The following is a 16,795-nucleotide window of genomic DNA, read 5'->3' as shown; positions in this document are numbered from 1 at the left end:
TCCTGCCATATCAAATATCCCTAAAAACAAATGCCCTAACTCACTGTGGATGTGGGGCCTCAAAGCTCTGATACCATGTGAAAAATAAATCACAACATATTAAAATTTTGCTCGGCACAAGGCAATGCCGAGTGACAGACTTGCTCAACACAAGAGGGTGTCGAGTGACAAAAAGATGGTGCCGAGTAAGCTCGACAGAAGGAGCCAAGTGACTCGGCATTAAGGGCAACTTAGCACAATGTATGTCGAGTGAGCTCGATAGTGAAGATGCCGAGTGAGCTCGGTAGTGAAGATGCCGAGTGAGCTCGGTCATCGTTGCAAGGTGATGCTAAGCAATAGAGGATGTCGAGTGAGCTCGATAGTAATAGCAGAGAGTGAGCTCAGCCAAAGACTAAACTGAGTGAGCTATTTAGCAGACTTACAGTCTGGACATTTCCACCATTAAAACTCAGAGGGAAAAACTTCAAAACTTGCAAGTATGGATATCTTAAATGCAAAACATGTAACGTTAAGTAGAAGGAAGACAACTATAAGCCAAGTATGCTTGCTTGCTTATATTCTATTCAACAAAACTATTACAAAATGTGGGAGCATTCAGCGTCACCAGAAAAACCCTAAAACTTCAAGCTGATAAAACTTAAACTTAAAACTTATAGCGCTAATGGCTGCATACAACAATGCCTGAAGCAATCACTGCTTCACAAGTCGAATCAATAAGAATTTACAAAATAACAAAAGAGTTTAACTCGTGCTGAAACTTCCTATTGTCTTCTAACCTTTCTACGCTTTCTTCCTCTACTTTGATCTACTGATCTACTTCTTTTCTTCTTTTCTTCTCCTCTTTGCTCTGCAACTAATTTAACTCTTCTGCTCTACTCTCTTCAACTGATCAAATGAATCAAATATATTCCTTTTTATCTCTTAGCAAAACCGTTTTCCCTCTCATTTTAAATTTAAGCTCACCTACCATGAATTCAATGTTCTTGACTGTTGTGCAGGTCATCAGGGTGGTAGGTGGGCGTTTGGCTCCAAGGGCAACTGCCCTACTACATTAAATTTCTGACATTTCAGATATTCTATGCACAACATATGGCATTCGAATGGTGTACAGTCCTTGAATACACTTTTGCACCAATAATAATTTATCTCTATATCTCTGTGTCCACATATGGCATATGCATTTATCTCTCCAAAGTCATGATATGCTCAAAAAAAACTACATCATTACAATAGTCTTCACTTCATGTAATCTATGCTGATTGAGTGATGATTTGACAATTTTGACTCTGCCATATCAGCGTTTGGAAATTTGACTAGGCATAGAATTAACTGTTTACTTTTCACATAGAACTTATTTGTTTACTTTTCACACCAAGCTGCCCCATACAGATCCCTTAATTACATAGTTGCTCATCAAATAAATTTTTTATCTCCATCTCATCTACCAAACAATGTATTTATCATTGTCTCTATTTAGATCTCCCCAATGATACTTTTCACTTCTCCATGTTCTGCCACTAATTCTTCTTCTCAAGGTAATACGCACTAGTGTTATTAATTTATATATTCTCTTGTTTTCAAAACTCCAAACTATATAATAGCTTATGTAATTGAATATGATAGGATTTATTCAACATATATAACTGAAGAATATCTAATTCAATGCATTAGATTATGTCATATGATATGTGTAGATTCACTTTAATTTTAGCTAATCATTTCCTTAAACCTAGATATCTATTGTTAACTCTGCCTTCTAAGCAAAATATACCTTATATAAAGTATAGTACCTATTTTCAGTATAGGATACAGCTTGTTGACTGTTGTTTTGTGTTTTCAGGGTTGTTCGAGAGCCGAAGTTGATGATTTAGGATATAAAAGTTACTCTTCCACTATTTTTTAATATGTTATGTATTTTCATATATCTCAATGCCTATTTATGTAATGATACTAATAAATATGATGCTCTTTGCTGTGCCTTCACTATGAATATTGGAAATTATTTTGGCAACACTTACCAAATTATTTTGACAACACTTAGTAATGAATATCGTATTTGTGATTTATTATTTATTAGTAAAATATTCAATCTAAATTTGGTGAACAAACTGTCTAGACTATTCTGGTTCGTCATTAAGTCATTGATTATAAGAGACGGTCATATTTACTTTTTTGATTAGGTATTGTGGTGTCTAATTTTTCCATCAGTTTCTGTCCTTACAGGCTTAACTCAGCCTTCTCATTTGATGACTATGTATTACTTATGTGGTCTGTTGGGTGCACATTTCTGTATGGGGCATATTTTTCATCTTCAATATTATTTCAGCTACCTTAATAATTTTGATTTTACAGTACTACATTAGATATAACTTATAAGGTTACAGTTCTCATCCTGATTCTTTATTTGTTGTATAATTTTGATTATTCTCATTGTTGAAATCCATTGCTTCACACACTGCATATTTATAGCATCAACTTCTTTTAATATAACAAATATATCAATACCACACACCATAACTACCAAATGTTTTTAAAGTATGTTTGTCCTACATGCCACAACTAGTAGAATGGATTGGCCTGGCATTGGCACATAAAAGCAAGTCATGCTGCAATGAATCAGGTCTGCACATAAGAAACATATAGTTTAGAGCACAATTCTTCATTCAAGCCACTCTAAACAATATAGTCTTTTCTTGTACTTTAGCTGATTACCATTTTAATTGACTGGAAAAGAGAGATCCATAATTTATGAAGCCATTTAGAAAAACAAAGATAGGAGCCAGTAGAAAGAGTTGTAGACTCAATGAAATGACTCACCATCAATTACTTTTGAATGAACTCCAAGCCTATGCACATTAACGACAATAGCTTCACAACCTATCCAGATAACAAAGTTTGTCTGTTTCTGCTAATCTAGTCAGGATCTCATTCCACAGTCTGTTTCCCATATGTTAGTAAGGCCTTCTTTAATCTACTCAAAGTTACCCCATAAATAAATAAAAGTAATGACTTTATTGAGAATATTCACAACTGGTCTTGGAGGCTGATTAAATAGATTAAAAAATCATGCTTTTTCAATTTCTTGGTCAAATGCAGGCTACCTCAATAGTCCATGAAAAAGTACCTTTAAATCTTGAAGTCACAATTTCTTTTGGCTGATTAAGATAAAAATGCTCCATTTTATCTTACAACTGTTAAGATCATGCACAATTTTCTTTTGACTACTAATATCTGCTAAGATGGATTCAAATCAATCTTATGTTTAATCAGGTTATAGGAGTGGATCTTGTAGAACTTAATAATATAGGGGTGCATACGATATCTTGTTTAGTAATTGTAATAAAAAATGCCAGTATTGACATGTTGTGATGGTCTGGTATTTATTTTGTTGGTATTGTCATCAAGGTTCAAACCCTAGTGGGGGATGCTATTGTTAAATGTTTAACTGGGGATGATATCCCCCATTTGTGGCCTTACAGATTCGTAGCTCTGGGTCAAATGCATTCACCATTGATTCCAAAAATGAAGACTGATAAAATGATTGATATTACCGTGTCCATGCAAGTATAAGGAACAAGAGAACTTCTATGATAAACAATTTCAACTAACACCAAACTCAGGCACAAGTATTCCAGACCTAGGTCTCTAAAGATGTGCTTCAAATCGCTTAATAATCCTCAGCTACTTAATAGAAGATAACATAAAAGGAAAAGCTAATCAAAGAACAAATCTCAAAAATGATGTCTTTTTTTAAAATACCATTTCCCATATGATGGGATCAATTTGAGTGGAATGTCCTATTATATCACATTGCTATGTTCAAAAGCAATAAAATATTTGAATTTTCCTTGAGTAATCATATATTATTGCTCATGCCTATCATAATCGCAACTCAATCTTTGGGACGAGGATAGAAATCTGATGTCAGACTAAGCACAACTAGATATAAGTGGAGATAGTTTACATCAACAGCTTTATGTTTAAAACAATTCACAAAAAGAATATGACAATTTGTCATATCCTTGCTGTGCAAATCATATTTGAATGTCCAAAGATGAAGAAATTACATTATTAAGAGCAACCTTTTAGGTGACAACAATATGCTAATCATAAATGTGAAAAACCTTGCTGCTCTGTTAAAGAGTTTGAAAATAAAATTAACTATCACAAAAGATACTTGTACAATTTTTGTTCTACCTTATCCCTTTCCAAGAACTCCCATTCAAAAAGTGACTCAATCCATTTCTTTATCACTGAAGGGTATGGCAAAAAATGTGCCTCTAACTGTGTGTTTACCTCAGCAACAATATTGTTATGGTCTAAAATATGCCTTGCTTTCACAATTTTAACAATGACACTGTTAATTTGGGGCTTCCTATCTTCCTCCACCCTCTGATGGGTCTCCTATTATTCTATTTCACTCTCTCTTTGCAGCAATCATGCAAATTTCTACCTCGTAGAATTTGCAAGTAAAGTTCTTGTCGAAGTAGAAGTTATATTCTTCATCAACCTCCCTACCCATAGGTTCCTTAACAAGCACATTTCTTCCTCTTACACATGCAAGAGACAAAATGCATCTTTTTATGTCTGAAGCAGGCATTCCATTGCTTCTGCAATTTCATTATAACTCAAGTGTTGTGCAGAGTCAAAAAGAAGAAGGATACACATCTGATAGGTTCATGTCTGTGACAATTTGCAAAGACTACCTTCAAATCTGGTGTACCCATGTTTGTCTGCCATGTCAGGCTATGGCCAGTGTGAATGCTTAAGATAGTATGCCTTGAACTTGTCACACACTGCCAAAATTTCTTTTGGAAAGTTGCACTTTACACCAACTTGTCTTGGCCGTGAACCTGTAGTGAGATCCTGGACAACCAAAGTAGGACCTTCATTCACATCTCCAGATGCTCCCACCATTGAATTGAAACCTTGCAAAGCATCATTAGATATCTTCGTGTCTGTAAACATGCCTTCCAACTTTGAAGTGAACTGATAACCACACTCTGTTTTTAATCTCACCATAAGGCTTCTCTCTGCATCATCTCAAGCAGTCTTTCCTGATAGAAGTCTCTCAGCTAAGTGTTGCTTGTAATATTTTTCAAAGACATCCTTCTCTTGAAGATTAGGAAACAGTACCATCACTTTCTCCAAAAAAGCCTCCACATCATCTTTATTATTTAGCAAGCTGTCGCTTGATTCATTATTATTATGAAAGTATTGAATCTTGTAATAATAATTTTTTTAATCCACTCTTATGCAATGGGGAATGGATGTCGTGGTTTCTCCTTTTATCTTTCATCGGGTTTTATTTCGGTATGATGATTTGGAAATCTGGAAGTCTGATATTATGGGACCCGTCATCACTGAAAGATTCTTTTATATTCCTTATTCTTTATTGCTGTGTGAGACGATCTTTTCCACTCATGTGTGTCCTGGGGGCCGGAATAACAAATGCAAAGTTATAGTCACGTGTAGAACTAGGTATCTTTTTCCAATGAATGTCCATATATATGAAAAGGAATTTCTATCAAATAACGATAGTTGGAAGTTGTTCGACATTCATGCTTTCCCTAAGTCCAAGGGAAATAGACCACCAAAGTACACACTTTGGCTGGTTGCTGCATCTATGTCAAACTACAGTCTAGAAGGAGAGTGGGAGTTAAAATTGAAAGAAATGCTGATATCAAAGTAGCCCATCTTGAAAATTTTGAAGCCGAGTTATGACTCCCTGCATCGACATCTAAAAATCTGCTTTGCCTACTTTTTTTTCTTTCCCAAGGACTATATTATTGCACGTGAATATCTCATACATTTGTGGATAGAAAAGGGACTTATTACTCAATCACATCTAGGTGAAGATGAGTTGGACATTGGGTTGAGTTGCCTGAGTCAGCTTGCAAATATATGTTGAAAATATTGATTGGGTTTTCCCTATGTTTATGTGATAACAAACCTTCATTAGTGTCAATTTTTTCAAATTTGCCAAATGGATGAATTCTGTCTGAAAGCTGAAGCTATTTGTCTGGGATTTCCCTCAGCTGTATTAGAATTAGGCTAAGTTACCGATTCGGATGCAGATTCCAGAAGCGGATACGGGATGCGGGGATTTTTTTTTTTTTTTTTGGACGTGGATGCGGAAGGAAACGTGTGTATATATATATATATAGTATAATATTAACATATGCAAAGAAATGCAAGAAATATACAAAAACAAATCATTTGATAAATCATAATATGACTATGAATCTATGATACTTAACAGTTAACTGAACCCTTAAACAAAATTCAAGATATTTCAAAATTCATATGATATTCATATATCAATATCAATATGTGCTTGTCCAACATTAGCGTTTAGTCTTGACTCTTAAACAATAAGTTCAAACAGGTCATGTTCAAGATTCCAACAAAATAAAATTTAAAAACATGGTAAATGATTGAAGTTTGAAAATTCAATCAATCAGAGTCTGACTCTGAATCATAGGGATTTGCAAGAAAATCCACATTCTCATTGTCATCTCCAACTACTGAAAGATCATTTGAACCAAGCATGGTTCCACTTATGCTAGATGCACCACGTGCCACACTAACATCATCACCGTCTCCAACTGTAACAAGATCATGAAGTGTTGCATCCAAATCTGCACACTCAGGGGCTACATCCCAAAGCTTTGTTGCCCCTTCCTTGTAATGATCATTCTTACGTGACAAAAGACACAAGTTGGTGTGGACAAAGACCAAGTCCTCAGCTTTCTTGGAGCCTAACCGGTTGCGCTTCACCGAATGGATAAAGGAGTATGTACTCCAATTCCTTTCAGCAGCAGAAGAACTAGCAACCTATATAGTTGTCACAAAACATACAAATGAAAAGCAAATTAATTTTATAGAATGTGTGAAACACTAAATTCTACAATGCAAATGTAAACATAAAATTTTAAAACAAATTTACAAAACAAAATAAAAAATTTACTTGTGATGGGACTTTGATTGCAAGAGGTTGAAGATGCTTGAAAGGTTGACCATACATGTACCACCATGTGATAGCTCCCATTCTATTTTGGTCCTTTAGTGCAAATGGAGAATGCTTTAACCCCGAAGCAAACAACCCAAATTCTTCCCTCACTTTTTCATGCATTTCTTCTAGTGGAAAGAGTCTTGAAAGGGCTTTGTGGCACCCCTCAGCAACCTCCTCATCTGCAAATGGTGCAACTCTACCCGACATACCAGCTATCTCCTCACTATAGTACCTAGGAGATAAGGCATATGCAAGGAGGTGCAATGGGGTAGTCATCTTATTCCAGCGATGGTTGATAATTGCTTGCACTTGTTTGCATAAGGCTTCACATTGTGTGGGGTCACTCTCATGTGCTTGTATAGAATGTTTTACCTTCTCAACCATGGTGTCCATGCCATCATACACATCCCCTAAGCAAGGTGTATTTGTATCAGCAAAACGGAGCATAGTCATGATGGGCTCGGTGAAATCCAATACATATGCCACACGAGCCCACCAACTCTCATTCAAGATCACATTCCTGATCCTTTGTGCTCTTTCTGAATTTGAGATCTTCCATACACCCCATTGATGACCGATGACCATTTGACTTAATGCATCTTTTACCTTGAGGAGTCATCTCATAACGATTGTATGAGATACAAAACGGGTCTCAGCAACCTAAGCAAGTTAACAATATGTCAACTGACAATATAATTATAAATTTTAATTTTTAACTAAATTACAAAACCATGAAACTTAGTAATTTAAAAAAATTAATTTACCTTTAGCAACTCCAATTTGGGGTATGTTCTAAAAATGGATTGTGACATGTGGCGGTTGGTCACAAACATTTGTATGTCCTCCCCCTCTTCATATATTTTCTTCACCCAATCTACTTCAGTGCCAATCCTCTGCATGATCAAGTTAAGGGAGTGAACAGTGCATGGAGTCCAAAAAATATGATCCTACCGACTCTCAACTAAAGCACCCGCACCCCTGCAATTTTTCTCATTGTTAGTGACCACCTGTACCACATTCTCACTACCCACCATCTCGATGGCCTCAATGAGAATTCTAGAAATGAATTCTGAATCCTTCACTTGCCCTTCACAATCAATGACCTTCAAAAATATTGCCCCTTTGGGGGAAATTGCAATCACATTAATTAGTGGCCGGTTTCTTGTATCCTTCCAACCATCTAACACAATAGTTAGACCCAAAGTTTTCCAAGATTTTTTGATTGGTTGAAGGTCTCTCTATATGTGCCCTCTCTTGTTGCAATAAAGTTGTACGCACCTTTTCATAGCCTGGGCTTGTGTAGTCAGCTGGTGATTCTTTGATTGCTGCCACCATTTCCTTCCAATATGGTGATCTCACCAAGTTGAAAGAAAGCCCATTCGCATAGAGGTAACATGCAATAGCTTCATCAGCGCGGTCTCTTGCCCCCATTTTAAATGCAGTGTCCAATGGGCCTCTTTTGCGAGTTAAAATTTCCACTTCTTCCTCATCCTCTTCTAGCACAGTTACCTGCGAGAATGGGTGTTGGGAGGATGCAATTGGTTCAGTGGTTGTCTGTGGCTTGCTCTTTGAGGAAGGACCTTGATAGTAGCTTTTTTTTTTATCTATTGATCAATGCATCAGCAGCTTCTTGTTCTCTTACAAATGAAAGTATTTCCGCGCTAGTCATCCTAGTACCATTTTTGCCTTTGCACATTCCAAATCCTTTGCCAACAGGGCCCATAAAATGAAGCTTCACTCAAGAATATGAGCTACTGAAAGGTTTTCCTTTGTTACTTTGACAATAATTGCACTTCCAATAGTATGAGCCACCTCCTGAAACCTGTGATATCCGTGTTGTATGTCTCCACAAAGGAGAACCTACATCAATTTTGAAATTATCAGTCCCTTCCCCTCCTTGGCCCCCCAATGAACTTTGACTAGCACTACCACCGGTATCCATTCTTGCTTAGTTTTTTGCAACCTATTTTATAAGAAAATGAATAAATTTTAATTAGTTTCTAACAACTATGAACATCAATGATCATGCATACAAGTGGAAAGAAGTGAGAAAAACTACTAAAATAGATACCCAAAGTTGCTTCTACATATCTTTCAAAAAACAAAAAAATGGAAAAAAAACTTTAAAAAAATCTTCAAGAACTTGAAAAAAATCATCAAAAACTCAAAAACAATCATCTAAATACTCAAGCAAAGGATTGATCACTTACCTTGAATGGTTCAAACTTCTTTGAGAAAGCTATCTCTCCCTCTTCGATCGATCCTCTTTGAAAATGTTGAACTTAGCTTCACAATGAAGGAGTGGCTGTAGGTGCAAAAAAAATTCTAAAATGGCTCTTGTGAATGCTTCTATGTTGACTTCTAGGGTCGTTTTAGGGTATTATTGTGAAAAAACACTTTAAAAATGCTTTTAGTCACATGTTGTTATGGAAGTTTACGTTAAAATAAACTATATTTTATTGCTTTGCCAGTTAAGCCCCGCGGATGCGCCCGGATGCCCTGTGGATGCTGCCCGGAAGCCACCCGTAGGCATTCGGATGTGGGTGGAAGCTGAGGGCAGCACCCGCAGCGCATCCGGAGGCTTCCCGCATCTGTCCGCATCGGATGCGGAAGCCAGGCCCTATTGGCACGAATCGGTATCTGAGGAATTAGGTAAGGGTCGACTTTCAGTTTGAGGCCTAAAATCATATTCTTGAAACTCATCAACAACAATTTTGCTGTTAGAATTAAGGATCATCTTCAACTCCGTTGTCCTTTATATTGATGATTAATTGGGAATGAGCCGCCATTCAATGGAGTTGCCACTCATTGTTGGAAGGAGATTCATTACTCTGGTTTTTAATTTCAAGGCTTTTCCCCTTATCTAGAGTTGGGCTAGTAGGATCATGATTTCTCTGTCATTGCATAGATCTTCCTTTTTCACAGTCATTTTGAGTAGAATTTTAAATTATCTATTTGGTTATCTTTTTCTATGACTTATTGAGAAACTTATCTTTTTGAATCACCATCATTTAAGTCATGTAGGGTTACCATCATTTAAGTCGTGTAGGGTTAAAGCCAATTTAAGGCTTGCTTTGACATCAAATTCTTTGTATAGTGTGGACATCATTATGCTTTCACTTTTCATTGAACAACTAACATTAGTATGTTCTAGATCCTGTTACTAGATTTTATGAACATAATAGACTTATATTTATCTATAGATCCTTGCTAGGAGGATATCTAGGATCAGTTTATGAAGAACTTTTGCACTGCGCCCTCATGAATACAACTATTGACTATTCTCTTTTAAGCCTTAGGTATTCCTTATTTCAAGATATAACTTCTGAAGGCACCAACTACCCTTCGATTCTAGTTTAGTTTGTTAGCCAAGATAAAACACACAAGTAAAGGCAATGATTATGCTACATGTCTATAAATTATTTTTGTTGGCCATAGAAATTTATCATTTGCATAATTATTAGTTGGTATCGTGCTGAATTTTGTGTCTAATCTAAGTGCATTGTATGTATGATTTGAATAATAAAGCCATTATATCATTTTTATAATATAACTTCTGATTGATTCTCGCAGTCTATGCTTTAAAATTCAATTGCTGTTACTTGATTTGATTTTAACAGATCAAAATCATCTTTCACCATATACTGAAGCGTTGAGAATGCTTATGCATACCTTTAAAAGATTATGATTTACCCCTCAATTTCTAACCCAAACCAGTTTAGCAGTGCATATCTCTTGTCAAATGCAACTCTAAAAGAGCTCTTTGATTTCATTGAGGAAGGGTTGTCTGGGTTGTCTCTCATATTATAGGCATCCACAGACCACGTTTTATTCAGAAATATGTAATTAAAAAAGCCCAGAAAAGGCCTTATAAATTTATAATTTTGAGTGCCAAATCTTGAACATATGTGATAAAAACCATGCTTAAAAAAAAGAGCCTGAGGAACAGTAATAAAACCTCTCAGTCTGAATAGAAGCATTTTGTTAATGTTTATTTTTAATGAAATGGCTGTCAAAGAAAAGATAAAAACAACCATAGGGCCACAGAGAAATAAATTGAATGCTGAAGAAATGAGAAGAGTGTTCCTAGATTTGCGTGGAGATTAACACTCAGGAAATAGTTTTAATCTAATTCTTTTGGTTCGATGTGTGACTGGAGAGGCAATGAAGGGACTCCTTTATTTAGTATAACGATAAATTTTCATAAATGTTACAACTGGCGCATGCTATTTGTGATGTGCTCGTGGGGATTTAAACTTACCTGGCGCATGCCATTTGTGATGTGCTCGTGGGGATTTAAACTTACATATTGACCACAAATTTCACACATTAGAGCATACCCTGGCACCTTATAATAGGACTTATGAATAACCAGTGCCAGCGTAGTGTGGTTGTAGAACCTCAGCCGTTACCTCCTCTTAAACAAGAACTCGCCACATTTTGGCCTTTCACTTGAGAAGAAGTGGCCAGAGCCTGCAATAACTTCTCTAACGAAATCTCATGCAGCAATGGAGGTGCAGGGCCCATTTATGCTACTTCCTTGAGCAACACAGATGTAGACATTTCTCGCATTTCTTCGCCCGTCTCTAAGGAAGTATCCATTACATATAAATTATTAATATAGTTACATTCAATCCTTTGAACGATTCATTTTTTATAAAACACTTGGTATTCGGTATTTGCATCATCACATTTATTATTAACACTACTTTACAAATAGGTGGAAAAAGTTGTCATGTATGAAGAGATTGTGTGTTGATGTGTACAAGGAATTTTCGCATATCATCGATAAACATAATTCAATCCCTTTATTTTAATGTTTTACTGTTTCTGATGATGTGTAGCATAATATTGCAGAGTTTCTCTGTAACGTGAGACTTCCTGGCACATAGCAATTGACTGAGTGAACAATCTCTGTAGCATTCAACCATGCCGCTCTACGTACTCCTCAATCGCTGCTTCAATATATATTGATGTTGCAGTTATGTGACTGACTTGGCCTTTTCTAACTCAGGATTTGAAGGACATATATTTAAATTATTTGCAATTCATCTTCCCATGGTTACCGGATGTCTTTTCTTGGATGGTTTTCACCATATCTGACTTCATAAATGCCGCTTATTGTTATTCTGTAAAATGATATGATTCACATCTTTCACACAAGTTTTTGGTAATAGTCTCTGCCATTTTAAAACCTGGGATTTGTTATCCCGAAGAAGGGCTAAATCATGCATATTCTCTGTATGGTACTGGTTCTTTTCTATTCTTTCTTGACCTCAGGTGATGCCTCCTGCATGTGCTCAATTTCTGATTATTCTGTGTAACTGCAAATGGGTCTATATCCCTTTGAAAGTGCAGCATGTTCTTCATTGTCAATACTTTCATTTTCTGTTATGGCAAGTATGCACTATAATATTTTTCATCCACTTTTAACCCATTCTCCTCGGTGACCTTCTTAAACCCAATAAGAGCATTGTTTGCAGCCAGCTAATGGAGGTTTGGGCAAGATTCATAGATTTATTTCACTTTATTGGAATGAATGTCAGCCATTATTATTTCCTTCTTTTCCTTTTCTATGAGGGCTGGAAAGCTTCAAATAGTCAGGACCTCTGCAATGATTTCTTATCAACAAAACTTAGATCCTCAAAGCACAACTTTGTCTTTGTATGGATCTCTGACTGTGTAGTAAATAACTCAAGGAACTTGAGATAGACATCATCAACAGAGAAAAATGACTGCAACATCATCAGGAACCATTTCACTAAAACCATCAAGTGAACCCTATCCTTATCACCATGCTCCCCTTTGACAAATTTTGAACAGTTTTCTCATTCATGAAAATGGAGAGACTTTTAGTTTGTGAAATGATATCATGATGTATTCATAACTTTCTCCTTAACATCTGCTCTGTGATAACCTTATTCGTTTACTTATTTTCTCAACGCTAATCAAATAGAATCTAGATTTGTACATGTATATTGCAATTAAATTCTTACACTCACACATGTCTTGAAGATGCTTTATATATGGCAGGGGCCCTAGCTCAGTTGGCTAAATCTTCCCTGTTGCAGGGGGTTGGTCACGGGTTCTAGTCTCCCCCGTCCCCGTGGTACTGGTGGGCGTGTCGCGCCAGTGCTACCGGTCACGTTAAAAAGTTTATCCGGCACACTGCAGTTTATAGGGGGGCTGTGCTGCACCCGATTCCTGCAGTCTAATAATAATAATAAAAAAAAAAAAAATTTAAAAAAAAGATGCTTTATATATCACTTCTATATATTCATATCTCACTATGGAATTTGATGGAGGGATCACTTGTATAAATTGATGTGTTCGCTGAACTGCATTGCTCATATCTATTTCTGCATGCTTGATCATATTTAAGCAATAACATACTAATTATGTATTCCTGCACAGAAGCTTAAGTCACAGAGACTTTGATTTCCAACACTCCCTTATCACTGCTTCAAGCCTTTTAGACGTTTCACTCCATCTACTCCCAATAAAGACCTTCATTAGACTGTATGAATATATATTCTTTTGTTCTGAAATATTCCTTTTGCATCTTGGATAATGGTTTGGACACTCTTCATGATATGTTTGATATCAGTCAACTCTGTACAGTGCTGTAGTTCATATATATGTATAAAACAGCTTTCTCATACAACAATGTTATACAAGGGCTCTCATATCTTAAGAAATTGTGATTTTTCAAATTGAAATATTACCTCCCTTCCATATATACACAGCGATAAACAATAAGGAAGATAAAAGAAACTTTCAGTGATGACTGGCCCCGTAACATCAGACTTCTAGATTTCCAAATCATCTTACAGAAATAAAACCTGATGAAAGATAAAGGATAGTACACAAATGGAGGGCCATAGGATCAATATCTTTTTAAGTTCAGTAATAAAGTTCTGATATAGCTGAATAAGTGTATCACCATCTTGCAGAACCTAGGCAACTTTTAGGAAAATAATGGGAGATGACATTCAAATGGAAGCGCTAATTTGTCCAAATTAGGGCTCGATCATGCCCAAAACCCTGTATATGTAAAGTATGGTCCTATGTTTGTTGAATGGAGATGTGTACCCGGTCCTCAAAACTGGTGTCCCTATCTCCATGGAATTTTTGGGATGGCAGGACAAGAGGTAACATGCCCTGGCTGTCCCATTTTTTCCCCAAAACTTTAAATCTAAAAAATGTCCCCAAAATGGTCGAAAGTGTTATGAAATGTTTCTGATATGCCTGCCGATTTCAAGGGAGGACAAGGAGATCTAAGACGTGCCTTGACTAATTGGCATTTATCCAGGCATCATAGATGGGATAAAAGGCAATTTCCCATGTTCTAAATAGAAACACTTGAATTTATTTAAAATTCAGTTTTAAAAGGGGCATTATGTAAATTAAGTAGTTTGTGATGTTTCTGATGGGCGGTTCCCAAAAAGATAAGTCATAATCTTTGATTGATTATATTATTTCCATTAGTCATTATAAAATTTTAACTTTTCCGATCTGAGCATAACCATTTATTGAACTGCACTCTAAACAATGTTGCTTGATGATGATGGATTCTTGTTATTAAAGTAAAAATAGTAAGGTTCTTCGCTGAGTTATATTAATTAAGAGATGCTCTATATGGTGTCTGATCCAATTCTTTCTGTACACAAGTTGGCACAAAGAATTTTTAAAAATTTCCTTCCTTAGCATGTCGCCTTGCATAAATGTGGAAGCACAATGTTTGGATTGATGAGGCCTCCTTGCAAATAATCCTCTATTGATAGCCTAACTGCCATGAATGATCGTGGAATCTGAAGTAGCCTTTCAATTGTTTGCTTAGCCTTCCATTTCCCTATAGTTCCTAGCATTGAATCTGACAGTTAAAACCCCTGGAGCTGCTCCCTCCCAGTGATTGCTCCTGACTCTCATTTTCTGGTCATTGCAACAACTAACCGTTCGTAGTGTTGTGCGCTTGCCGACTGTATTTCTACATGTTCTTCAACTGCTATGAGATGTTCTTCACCTTGTTAAGAAACGATTTTTTGAAGTACAGGCATTGTATTGGAAAGATTGTTGCATCTTTTAACTATTGCTACATTTTTTATTCAAATAGTTATATGTTGCATCTTTTAAGTATTGTTGCATAATTTATTCAAATACTTGTATGTTGCATTTTAAATGTACATATCCACCTATTATATTATTACCTCAGTTAATGTGTTTGAGATGGTCCGAGGCTGTTAGCAGTCGACGTTTTCCAGCCTAAGCGATCTTTTCCGTTTGATTGAAAACCCAAAATCCCAAAGACTATATTCATTCCGCCAAACCAGAAAACTGTAATGCAAATACAGAGGAAATCGAGCGGAAAAGATTAAACATACAAGAGATCTTTAGGGTATTTACCTGTTTATTGTGCATATCAGAATCGTTCACGTTGAAGGCGCCGACGGCTAGGGCACGATAGATCAGGAAAACAAACGTGATATAAATGATGAACTCTCATGACTTACAATCTTATCCATGATGATCAACCCTTTTGCTTCTGTTGAGAACTGCCGATGACGGCTAGGGCAGGATAGATAAAGGGCAAAAACGTGATATAGGTCATGAACTTGTCATGACTTCCGGTCATATCCATGAGGAACCGGCCTTTTGCCTCTGTTGAAATCTGCAGATGATGCCCTGTTCAGAATTGCGGATGATGCCCTGTTCAGAACTGCAAATGATGCCCTGAATGAGCGCCAAAAGTTTGCGACTCTTAACCTAAACCTTATTCTAAATCTGACTCTAATGCAAATTCTAATTATAATTTCAACCCTAACTCTAACTATAATATTTTCTTTGATAGAGGGCTCAGACTTACGAGGCAACCCCAAGCCCGTTAGTTACCAACCAGTGAAGGGGCACGATCCCGGCCTCATTCCTTATGATGTCGAAACTTTGCACTCAGCAAGACTTGATCCCTAGTGGACTCTTTGTGAGGTAGACTAGACCAAGGACCCATTGACCTAACTATAATATTTTACATAAAAATTTCCTTAAATTAATAACAAATTAAAGTTATGCAAATTTAACACCATTTATATAATTAAATAATAAAATGTTGAAAAATAATTAATAGTAACTTTATACAACTACAATTTTAAGTAACTTTATACACCTATATTTAAAAATAAATAAATAATTTAATACTAACCTTATCAAAATTAGAAAAATGAAAAACTACTTTTATATATATATATAGAGTTCTCCGTACACCTATTTTCATATATATATATATAGTTCTCCATACACCTATTTTCATCAAATTGCAAGATAATTTTTTCACTGAGAATTAATGAAAAAAATAAACACCTAAGAACGAATAGTCATGTATCTTTCATTATATCTATATATGTGAATGTTTAAATAAGGCGCATATCTCTACTTAGACGCGTCACTTTCTTTCAATTCTAGCCGCACAAGTTAAAAACTATAGTTGTGCATTCGAGGGGAAAAGCTAGGTCATAATATTAAATCCGATACTTTAAAACGAGGAGGAACCTCTTATTTTTATTTTTTTATTTACAAAGAGCTACGTACGTTCAATAATACGTAGAGTTGGTCATAAAACATAGAAACTTTTTTACATATATGTTGTTCCTCCAACAAAAGCTGCTAGGAAAAGAGACTTTCTACAGCAACCTTTCGAAAATATACAATAACATTTCTGAAAATGGTTGAAAATTGTTCAAAGCTTGAAGAGATCGGCAACCATTACACACTAAATCTTTTACGTCT

The 16,795-nt window shown here is 35.9% G+C and overlaps 1 long non-coding RNA gene and 1 pseudogene across 1 annotated transcript in view; both read right to left on the bottom strand.

Annotated features, from left to right (window-relative positions):
- Window positions 1–15,982, bottom strand: part of LOC149563306 (uncharacterized) — a 29,823-nt gene extending 13,841 nt beyond the window's left edge. Inside the window, exon 1 of the long non-coding RNA XR_016364060.1 lies at window positions 15,419–15,982. This is a non-coding gene — a long non-coding RNA (uncharacterized LOC149563306). The remainder of the gene's footprint in view (window positions 1–15,418) is intronic.
- On the bottom strand, window positions 3,990–5,232 carry LOC149563307 (cullin-3A pseudogene; annotated as a pseudogene).
- Window positions 15,983–16,795: the final 813 nt, after the last annotated feature.

The sequence above is a fragment of the Cupressus sempervirens genome, chromosome 4 (assembly GCF_028749045.1).
Source record: "Cupressus sempervirens isolate cs-2001-9-10 chromosome 4, ASM2874904v1, whole genome shotgun sequence".
Taxonomy (NCBI): domain Eukaryota; kingdom Viridiplantae; phylum Streptophyta; class Pinopsida; order Cupressales; family Cupressaceae; genus Cupressus; species Cupressus sempervirens.
The sequence above is the reverse complement of the archived record's forward strand: the minus strand, read 5'-3'. Positions and strand labels throughout refer to the sequence as shown.